Below are 10,444 nucleotides of genomic sequence, written 5' to 3'. Positions count from 1 at the left end.
GGTGCATAAACACACTAACAGTTGTTTTTGAGTAATCTAGCACCTCTTCAAAGACACATTTGATTCGATTTATTTCGAACGTGTAATACAATAAAAAATTATAATAATGAAATGAAACAAGAGAATTATGATGTTGTAGAAACATAAGCAGTATCAAATTGATAAACTAAATATTATTTACTTACAAATTATATATAAACAAATGATCTACCTAATTACACATCCGAAAAGGCGTGGGAATGAGTTTACACTCATTTAACCCCACCTCTTTTCCCAAAAACTAAATTAGCAGTTTTGTTTTAACAAAATATACATCTAAATGTATGTCTACATACAATATATATTTACAATTATAAATAGATTATATCATGATTACTACAATATATATATATTTACATTGTATGTCAAATTTGATAAGACAAATATAAAAGACTATCTTTTTACATCTGACATTCAAAATACATTTGTTATTAAAAAACTTAAAAAATATTAACAACAAATTGTAATAATTTAATTTCAGTAAAAAACATATTTTCATGCATTTTTAGATGGTTAATAACAAGCATTACAATGTTTAAAGAGACTCGCTGTGTATGAGACTCAATACTCGCTGGTTGTACTTTTGCGGTCATCCAATTCGCTGGGTGGCGATGTTGCAAAACAACTAGGGTCCCGGGAGTGCGGTCCTGAGACTGCAGCCTCCGACGCTGCAAAAAAATATGTATTGAAGTCAATGGAGAGAGAAGGATTATCTTTCGATCCCGTTTGAATTGTGCCACGAATTACACATATGATGTTTGTCAATTTAAAAGATAATTTTGCAAGTCAAAAAAATAAAAATGTGTCGTAAAACTGTGAAGTAACACATGTTTTTGTGTGAAACTCTCAATGAACTACATCTCTTGCACAACAACACACGTCACCAAGATGGCCGTCACTACTGTCTTGCTAAACAAGGGATTGACAACCCTCACTATCACCACGTCCAGAAGAATGTCATGCAAAGCTGCCTGCCTTCCTTTGATTCTCTCTGAACTGCCTGATCTTTTTAATGTTTAATGTCAACCATTTGTGCAGATAGCATGAAGTAGGATCGCCGATGCTAATGTAGCGTTAGCGTTAGCATTTCTCCCCCGGGCTTAAATTGTGTATTATATAATGATCACACCGGTGTGACAGTAGGCCTACTCTTCAAAGGGTTCACGAAATATGACTACTACTCTTACTGTTTAACATTTTGGGTTACTTAATGTTACTTCATGTTAAGGCTAATAAAAATGACAAGGCTAAGCCGACTGTAATGCTAACTAACGTGCTTGCTACTAGCTATAGCTAACTTGATCGCTCTGTGTTGCGCTGTCATTGGAGGCAGTCGCAATTTCTACAGGCTCGCACTTACCTGTTAGCATCTGTTAGCATCTAGTTCTCCTGCTTACAAACGTTTAGCCATCCCTGCTTATACAAGTAGTAGTTTTAGTTGTCTGCGATCTGCGGAGGCCTACTCGTCCCACCTGTCGAGTGCGGCTGTACTGAGGTGTTTTTCCTCCGGAGACGGAGCGGCTCAACCTGTTGCTGCATGCGATCTGCGATCTGCGATCTACGGAGGCCTGCTCCCACCTGTAGAATACGGCTGTACTGGAGAGGTTTTTACCCCGGAGTCGTCGCGGAGAGACGGAGTGGATCCACGCTTCGGGCTTGGCCTGCTTCCACCGGGCGTGTGCTGCTGTGCGGAGGAGGATTTTACCACCGCTGGGGCCTGCTTTCCACCTGTCCTGGTTCTGCTGTTGCAGAGGCCTGCTTTCACCCCGGGGATACCACGGAGGGACCGGAGCGCTTCCACGCTGCTGTTTTCGCCTGTCCTTTGCTGCTGTGCTGATTTTGCTCCAGGAACATCGCGGATACTGTGTGCTGGTCTGGGAAAATGGCCCATATCGGGATTCTGCTGTGCCTGTTAACTGTTTTGGACTATGAGAAGATCTCTAGTCATTCTGAGAAGACTACTGGATTCAGGTCTGTTCTGCCACCCGCAGTGGGCATCCCCTGCAAAGGTTCGGATGTGTTGCTCAAACTATTACCGGTTGCCTTGTCACAGACAATCTGCTCGACAAAATATGTTTGTCTTTTTTGTTTTCCTGCGATGATGGTTCTTCAGGACTGCTTCTTAAGCTCAAATCACACTCTCGCAGACTTTTCCGGTGTTTCTAAATTAGATGACAATGCAGGGTCGGCGTCATGGGGGGTCATTCGCGGGCCATGCCCCCCCAAATGAGTCACTGTGCCCCCCCAACGCAGGGTGGGCAAGCCTTGTCACTTTGCCGATTTTTTCTTTTTTTTATCATATAGGCTAAGTGAAAACGTTTCCACTAAAGGTTTTTTGTGTGAAATACATCAGAAATAAATTATACAAATATAAAACACAGCCTGAGGTGTGCTCACTGCTGCTCTCTGATTGGTGTGTTGCTTGACCAATGACCCCCGACCTTTTTTTTGTTATCATTACGTGGCTGAGTGTTTAGATGAAAGCCCAGTGGCGATCTGTTCATCTGTTATACTGATTATACAGTAAAGCCATCGAAAATAATATGATATACAGTACAGTACAAGTACATGGGTCTCTGTGTTTCATTCAAGCTCTGTGTGTGTGTGGCACGAGCGCATTTTGTGAGTGCGCGAGCGGTAACGTGGAATGTTGTGGTTAGCATCTGGTTAGCTAGCTATGCTAACGGATATAAAGGGCTGTTTCTACACCAAGGTGGAGGAGAGTCCTCTCCTGTCAGACTGAGAGGATCTTATAACGTCAGCTCAGTGAGGTAAGGACTCTCTCAGTGTTTAGATAGTTCACTTTAGTGTAAGTTATCTCAGTGGGTCTCAAACGGTTTGGTCACAATTTATGTAAGTATTTTCGAGGAATACCTTTATATGATCATTATAGTTATTAAAGAGAGAATAAATGAAAAACGGGTACGAAATACTATAGGACAGTAACACAAGAATACAGTTTAAAAGGGGAATGATTAGTGAAATATCCATAAAGAAAAAGTAAATCTGTGTACAGTTCTGTTTCATATGGATGCTGAGAGATGTAGGCTATCCATAGATCTCTTCACTTTGCTCTCAAAGTGCACCAGATTGATGCATTTAACTTCAATATTTTAAAAATAATCTTCCCGGGGGAGCATGCCCCCAGACCCTCCTAGAGGAGGTTAGGTCCACCCCCACCTAAAACATGTTCACATGGATAGGATACTAAATACATTTGCACACTTTTTATATGATGGCCTATGTCCATATCAAATCAAATCAAGTTTTATTTATATAGCACATTTTTCAACGATTTTTGGTCGAGCCAAAGTGCTGTACATATAATAAAAAATAACCTACAGTAAAGACACTTTACAGCAAATACAACAGCACAGTTTGTGCAGAATATCAGTATGAGAAAACGACACCCTCTGTCCTTATATGTTTCTGTTTTGGTGGTCGTGCCACAACCGTGCATGTATGCACAAGTCATAGGTGCACTATACAATAGCACTACACCCTGCAATGTGTGTGAAAGACAATAGACTTTACAGCATGTTTTTTTAAATTGAAGTTGCGTTGGTGTTTGTGTGTTGGTTGTTGACGGCAGTGTGTGCCCCCCCTTGGTAAATGATTGCCCCCCCATTCAAGTTGTTCTAGAGCCGACCCTGTGACAATGTATGTGTGTCGTTTAAAAGGAAAAGATGCCTGTTTTTAGTTGTTATTACTGTCAGGAAATGTACAACCTAACCGTGGTCCGCCCAGTAGTAGTAGTCAGATCGCTACTCCTGCTGATTTTAAAGCTAGGTCTGGGTTGGGTTTCATCCTCTTGAATGTGCGCAGTCTGTTAGGTAAACTAGATTTTGTCCGTATCTGGGCGAGCTCGACTGACGCTGACATCATTGTTTTATCAGAAACATGGCTAAACAAATCTATTTTGGCCTCTGACATTGTGTGGGGTATCTCTATATTACTTTGTAAGAGTAAACCCCAGCTCGGTTCAAATATACCAAAACCCAGTGAACAAAGATAACAGTACTCATGTTTCAAGTTTACTTGCTGCAAGGAGAGTCAGCGAGTGACATGCCATGTCAACTCCATAACCAACTCCCAGCTAGGAGAATCGGCGAGTGACATATGCCATGTCCACTCCTTAACCAACTCTCAGCTAGGAGAACCAACTCTCAGCTAGGAGAGCCAACTCTCAGCAACTCCCACCCGCCTTCTCTCAGTGCAGTCTTTTTATTTCAACAAACAGTAACATGAGACAATCATGTGGTCTTGACCAACGCCTTATTTGTTAGTGTGGATCTTGTGACTCTCAGTCATGTGAATCTGTGTGTGTGTGTGTGTGTGTGTGTGTGTGTGCCATTTTAAACAGACTCTTCTTTGTTCCTCCATTAACACTCCTTGTAACACAGCAATGAGAAATACATTATGAAAACACAGTTTATGAAAACACTTTTATCCTTCAATAAACTCTAACATTCCCTCCTGTTTTTCATAATTACTAGCTGGTTACAGTGTCTTTATAGTCATTAGCGTCAGACCCAGCAGGGTCACTACACACAACACCTTTCCCAACATAGTCTAGTTGTGATAGTGGTTCTGTTGTTTTCTTCACCGGGGTTGAGACCAGTATTTCCTAATGAAACACCGCCCTTTGTAGCCGGACTTCCACCACTTATCCGTCGTTAAGTTGGAGAGGTATTATCTTTTTGCAGTGGCTCTGATGTATCCACGTAGTTCTTTCGGCGATTTTTAGTGCAGTCGGTGTTGTCAGCAGTACCGTGTAGGGACCGTCCCACCGTGGACAGTGCCAATGCTTCCTCTTAATCACCTTCACGAGGACCTGGTCACCAGTCTGCACTCGAGTATCCTGTAAGGGAGTAGAAATGTCTGGCAGGTTATTTGTTCGAGCTATCTCATTACTTCTGAAGAGTCTGCTCATCCATTCAGCTAATGTAGTCTCTGCCTCAGCATCATCCTCCTCCCTCACCTCGTCTGTGATTGGTAGTCTGAATTGCCTTCCTGTTATGATCTCAAAGGGAGACAACCCTTTTGCCGTGGGTGTGATTCTCATGCATGTTTCTACTTTCCTCTCTGTGGTCGCTCATTGCCTTGAGCATTGTCTGCAACATACTACACAGGCTCTACAAAAGTTTTTAGAAAATGTAATATAGTTGTATGTATGGAAGTGTTCATTTATTATTGTCACCATCCCTTCCTGTTGAGACATGGCACAGCCCATGACTCAAATGAGCTGCTGTTTAATAGAGACTAACAGGGAGTACTATCTTGTTGTTTATTCTGAATACTTCAGAAAGGTCAATGTGATGTGTGTGGACGTCCTCTTCTTCCTTTTCTACGTCTAGTCAGTTGTCATAACTATGTAGGTTATGTGAAGGGGGGGGGCCATGTCTTTCGTCTTTGTACTGTCCCTTTTGTCCCCCTTCTTTGTTCTGTGGTCTCTGTTCCTCACAGTCTCTCGCCATGTGCCCCTCCTTTCCGCACCTGTAGCAGAGAAATTTGCCTTCTGCGTTTCTGCCTCCTCCTCTGCCTCTGCCTGCTCCTCTACCATTCCCTCGTCCTCTGTTAAACCCGCCTGTCCCCGGTCCTGGTCCCACAAAGAAAATCTGATTTTCTTCCCCATCTTCTCCTATGAAGAAAGCTGATGCTGACGCTTTCTTATGTCTTTTTTCTTTGATCTGGGTTGCTGCATGTTCTGCATAATTTAGGCACTCTTGTAAGTCGCATGTCCTATGGTTAACATTATGCTTGCGGATAAAGTCAGCAATACCTGGGTGGAACCCATTCATCAGGCTTTGTTTCAGCTGCTGCACATATGGGGAGTCAACAGCATTGCTGGGTGGAATTCCGCTATGGATACGGAAACAATCTTCCATTCTGATTCTGAAATCTTGTACTGACTCTTTTTCTCCCTGTCTACACCCTGAGACTTTAGTAAAGTCTCGTCTCAGTGCAAAAACCCTCTCGATTGAGATATTTACGGGAGCGAGTGCATTTATGAGGTCCTGCTGACCTGGTTCCAGGGGGTTTCCATTGGGTGAGGACCCGGTGAAATCTCCCTTTACCCTGGCCCATTCGTGGCCAAAAATTGTCATAAGGGTTCTTAAAACTTCATGTCCATTTAAACCATATGACGCTATTAATGCAGTATGGTCAAGGACAAACTGCGCCGGGTCCTGTTTGTATGGAGTCAGTCCCTCACAAGCCTTTTTACACTCATCCATTGTCCATGGGCGGAACACTTTTAACATTCTTTCTAGGTCACCGTCAACTCCATAGTGCGGGTTGGCCACTTGTACTAATGGATAAGCGTCACCCTGATATGCTGTTCCATCGAAGGATTGTTCTGCTTCTCTTAATTCTTCAACAGGATATAACTTGGTTTCCCCCTTATTTTTTCTGGTGTGCAGTGGGCTGCATCTGCCATTTCTATGTCGATGCGTTTTTGTGTCTCTCTTTCCCTGTCTTTTCTCTCTTTCTCTTGCTTTCTTTTTATTCTTTGTTCCTGCGCTTTGTGTTCTTCCACTATCGCTCTCTCTTTCTCGCGGCGTACAGCGTCAACTGACCCTGAACGCCCTGTCTCCTTGTCTGCTTTCACTGAAACAGCCGCTGCTATCATACCTTCTTCTGCTTCACCAGTCCTTTTATGGGCTTGTTCAGCCCATAAAGCTGCAACTCGCAGTTGAGCTTCTAACTTCTTTCTTGTCTTGCCTTGTGTTGTTCCAGCTGTTGCTGCTCTCAATTTGTCGCTTAATTCTCTTACTGCTGTTTTCTCCAACTTTCCTCGGAAGCCGTACAGTTTATACCATTTGCTACAATAACTGGTGCTGCCATGACTATATATTTCCATATATCTCATGTCCCCTGTAGCGGCAGGCTTACTCCCATTGGACCCCATGATTCTAGCTTGGTGTTCCTACTGGACAACGTGCCGGTCAGAACCTAATTCCTAATTCACCACTACGTGTACTTCAACAGACCACAGAGTTTTTGTTATCACCGTTAGGTTTCCACTCTGTGCGCTGATTCCACTTGGTGACACTTTTACACACTGCTTTCACTCAATCACTCATAAGTGTACCCAAAGGCACGTCAATCCTCCTCCTAGGCGGAGTAGCCTTTCTCTATCAACGTTTTATCAACCTCCTTAACGGCGGAGTAGCCTTTATCTATCAACGTTTTATCAACCTCCTTAACGGCGGAGAAACCTTTCTCAACCTCCTTAAATGGCGGAGAAACCATGTATATCAACTTTTTATCTTACCCGTTATCTGTGGTCACTGGTCCGGTTGGATTCCGTCAATCGTGCCGAGGATGAGGGAGGTTGGACATATAAGCACCGGCCCGGCCACAAATTCTGCGTCCCGGGTCTTTCTCGGGGTCGGCTGATGATCCCGGCTGTCGACAGACTTGCGGCGTGTCTTTTCCCTCCTCCTTCCCGTCACGATGTGTTGGAATCCGGCTCGAAGGACCCATTAATGTGGGGTATCTATATTACTTTGTAAGGGTAAACCCCAGCTCGGTTCAATAACCAGAACCCATTGAACAAAGATAACAGGACTCATGTTTCAAGTTTACTTGCTGCAAGGAGAGTCAGCGAGTGACATGCCATGTCAACTCCATAACCAACTCCCAGCTAGGAGAATCGGCGAGTGACATATGCCATGTCCACTCCTTAACCAACTCTCAGCTAGGAGAACCAACTCTCAGCTAGGAGAGCCAACTCTCAGCAACTCCCACCCGCCTTCTCTCAGTGCAGTCTTTTTATTTCAACAAACAGTAACATGAGACAATCATGTGGTCTTGACCAACGCCTTATTTGTTAGTGTGGATCTTGTGACTCTCAGTCATGTGAATCTGTGTGTGTGTGTATGTGTGCCATTTTAAACAGACTCTTCTTTGTTCCTCCATTAACACTCCTTGTAACACAGCAATGAGAAATACATTATGAAAACACAGTTTATGAAAACACTTTTATCCTTCAATAAACTCTAACACATTGCCTTAAATGGTTTTAATGTGTATCGTACCGACCGGCCTAATAAAGGCGGTGACGTTGCCATTTATGTTAAGAATAAGTTTAGTGTAACCACATTAGTTTCCAAATCGATCAGTAAGCAATTTGAATTTTTAGCCATAAATATAGAAGTGGCAAAGGGGCAACAGGTCATGGTAGTGAGTTGTTACAGACCCCCCTCAGCTGTCAAAGACTCCTTGTCTTCACTAGCAAATCTTTTATCACAACTAGACTACAAGGAAATAGTGCTACTTGGAGATTTTAACTGGGACTGGTTAACTGCAGTGGCAGAGGATTTTAAAAACCTTTGTATCTCTTTAAATGTTACTCAGATTGTTGACAGTCCTACTCGCCCTAACATTAAGTCCCCTAATAAATCCTCCCTAATTGATCTCATTTTAACTAATGTTCCCCATAAATATTCATCTGTGGGAGTATTTGCAAATGATCTGAGTGATCACTGTGTTGTAGCCACAATTAGGGACACTAAGGTCCAAAAGGTTAAACCTCACATTATCATTAAGAGAGACAAAAAACATTTTGTGGAGCAGGGTTTTGTGCATGATCTGTTTGATTTTGATTGGGGTAAAATCGATCTGTGTGCTGATGTAGAAACCGCATGGTCTTATTTTTATCTTGGTTTTATGGAGATCATTGATAGACATGCACCCCTGCGTAAATTTAGAGTAAAGGGACGAGACAATCCTTGGTTTTCTGCTAATCTGTCCAGTCTCCTTCATGAGAGAAACAAGGCCTGGGCAAAGGCTAGGAAATCAGGCTAAGAGGTAGAATGGCTGCGTTTTAGGCAGCTAAGAAATAGCTTCACTTCACATATCAAAAGTGCTAAATCAAAGTACTATCTGTTAGTAACCACAAAGAATCTGAATAATCCTGGAAAATGTTGGAAAGCCATTAAATCGTTATCCACCGGCGATATCCGTAATGAGCTACCTCCGTGCATTACCACAGCATCTGGCTCTATATCGGATAGGGCTACTATGCTAAATTGCTTTAATGAGCATTTTGTGTCCTGTGGTTCTCTATTTGATTCTGTCACTAACTCTGCTTCTGTGAACACTACAGTATGTGACTCTGAAAAACGTGTGTTGGAAAACCCTTTTAGTTTTACCCCTTTTACTGTTGATGTTGTTCGTGAAGCTTTAACCAAGTTAGATCCTAAGAAACCGGCTGGCCCGGACAACGTAGAACCTTTCTTTTTAAAGATAGCTGCAGATTGTATTGCTCCACCTCTCACTACTCTTTTTAACCCTCCCTCAGCTCAAACACAATTCCAAAATTGTGGAAGTCAGCTTATGTCCTGCCTTTGCTAAAAGGAGGGGAGGCCACCTTATTAAATAACTATAGGCCAATCTCTAAGTTGTCAGTTCTGGCTAAAGTTCTTGAACGCTTAGTGAGTGAACAGGTAAAGGTGTTTTTATGTACAAATGACATCCTGTCTAAACATCAGTCAGGCTTCAGAAAGCAACACAGCACCATCACTGCCACAATGAAAGTGGTGAATGATGTGGTGAATATTTTAGATAATAAGCAGAGTTGTGCAGCTCTATTTATTGACCTGTCCAAAGCGTTTGACACCGTCGATCATCACATTTTAAAGCAGAGGCTAGCCAGTATAGGCATGTCCAGCCATGCAGTAGGGTGGTTTGTAAACTACCTCTCTGAAAGGTCCCAATGTGTTCATTTTGATGGGCTGTCTTCTGAGTGGTTGAACATTGCAAATGGTGTTCCCAAAGGTTCTGTTTTAGGTCCACTTTTATTCTCCATCTACACTGAACAAAAATATAAATGCAACACTTTTGTTTTTGCTCCCATTTTTCATGAGATGAACTCAAAGATCTAAAACATTTTTTATATACACAAAATAACCATTTATCTCAAATATTGTTCACAAATCTGAAAAAATCTGTGATAGTGAGCACTTCTCCTTTGCCGAGATAATCCATCCCACCTCACAGGTGGGGCATATCAAGATGCTGATTAGACAGCATGATTATTGCACAGGTGTGCCTTAGGCTGGCCACAATAAAAGGCCACTCTGAAACGTGCAGTTTTGCTTTATTGGGGGGGTCTGGGGGGGGTCCGAAAACCAGGCAGTATCTGGTGTGAGGGGTAGGGTTAGGGTAATGTTGTGAATCGAGTGGCCCATGGTGGTGGTGGGGTTATGGTATGGGCAGGCGTATGTAATGGACGACGAACACAGGCCACTCGATTCACAACATTACCCTAACCCTAACCCTACCCCTACCCCTCACATCAGATACTGCCTGGTTTTCGGACCCCCCCAGACCCCCCCAATAAAGCAAAAATGGGATGGATTATCTCGGCAAAGGAGAAGTGCTCACTATCACAGATGTT

The sequence above is a fragment of the Gymnodraco acuticeps genome, unplaced genomic scaffold, assembly GCF_902827175.1.
Source record: "Gymnodraco acuticeps unplaced genomic scaffold, fGymAcu1.1, whole genome shotgun sequence".
Classification (NCBI taxonomy): Eukaryota; Metazoa; Chordata; class Actinopteri; order Perciformes; family Bathydraconidae; genus Gymnodraco; species Gymnodraco acuticeps.
Note: the sequence above shows the minus strand (reverse complement) of the source record.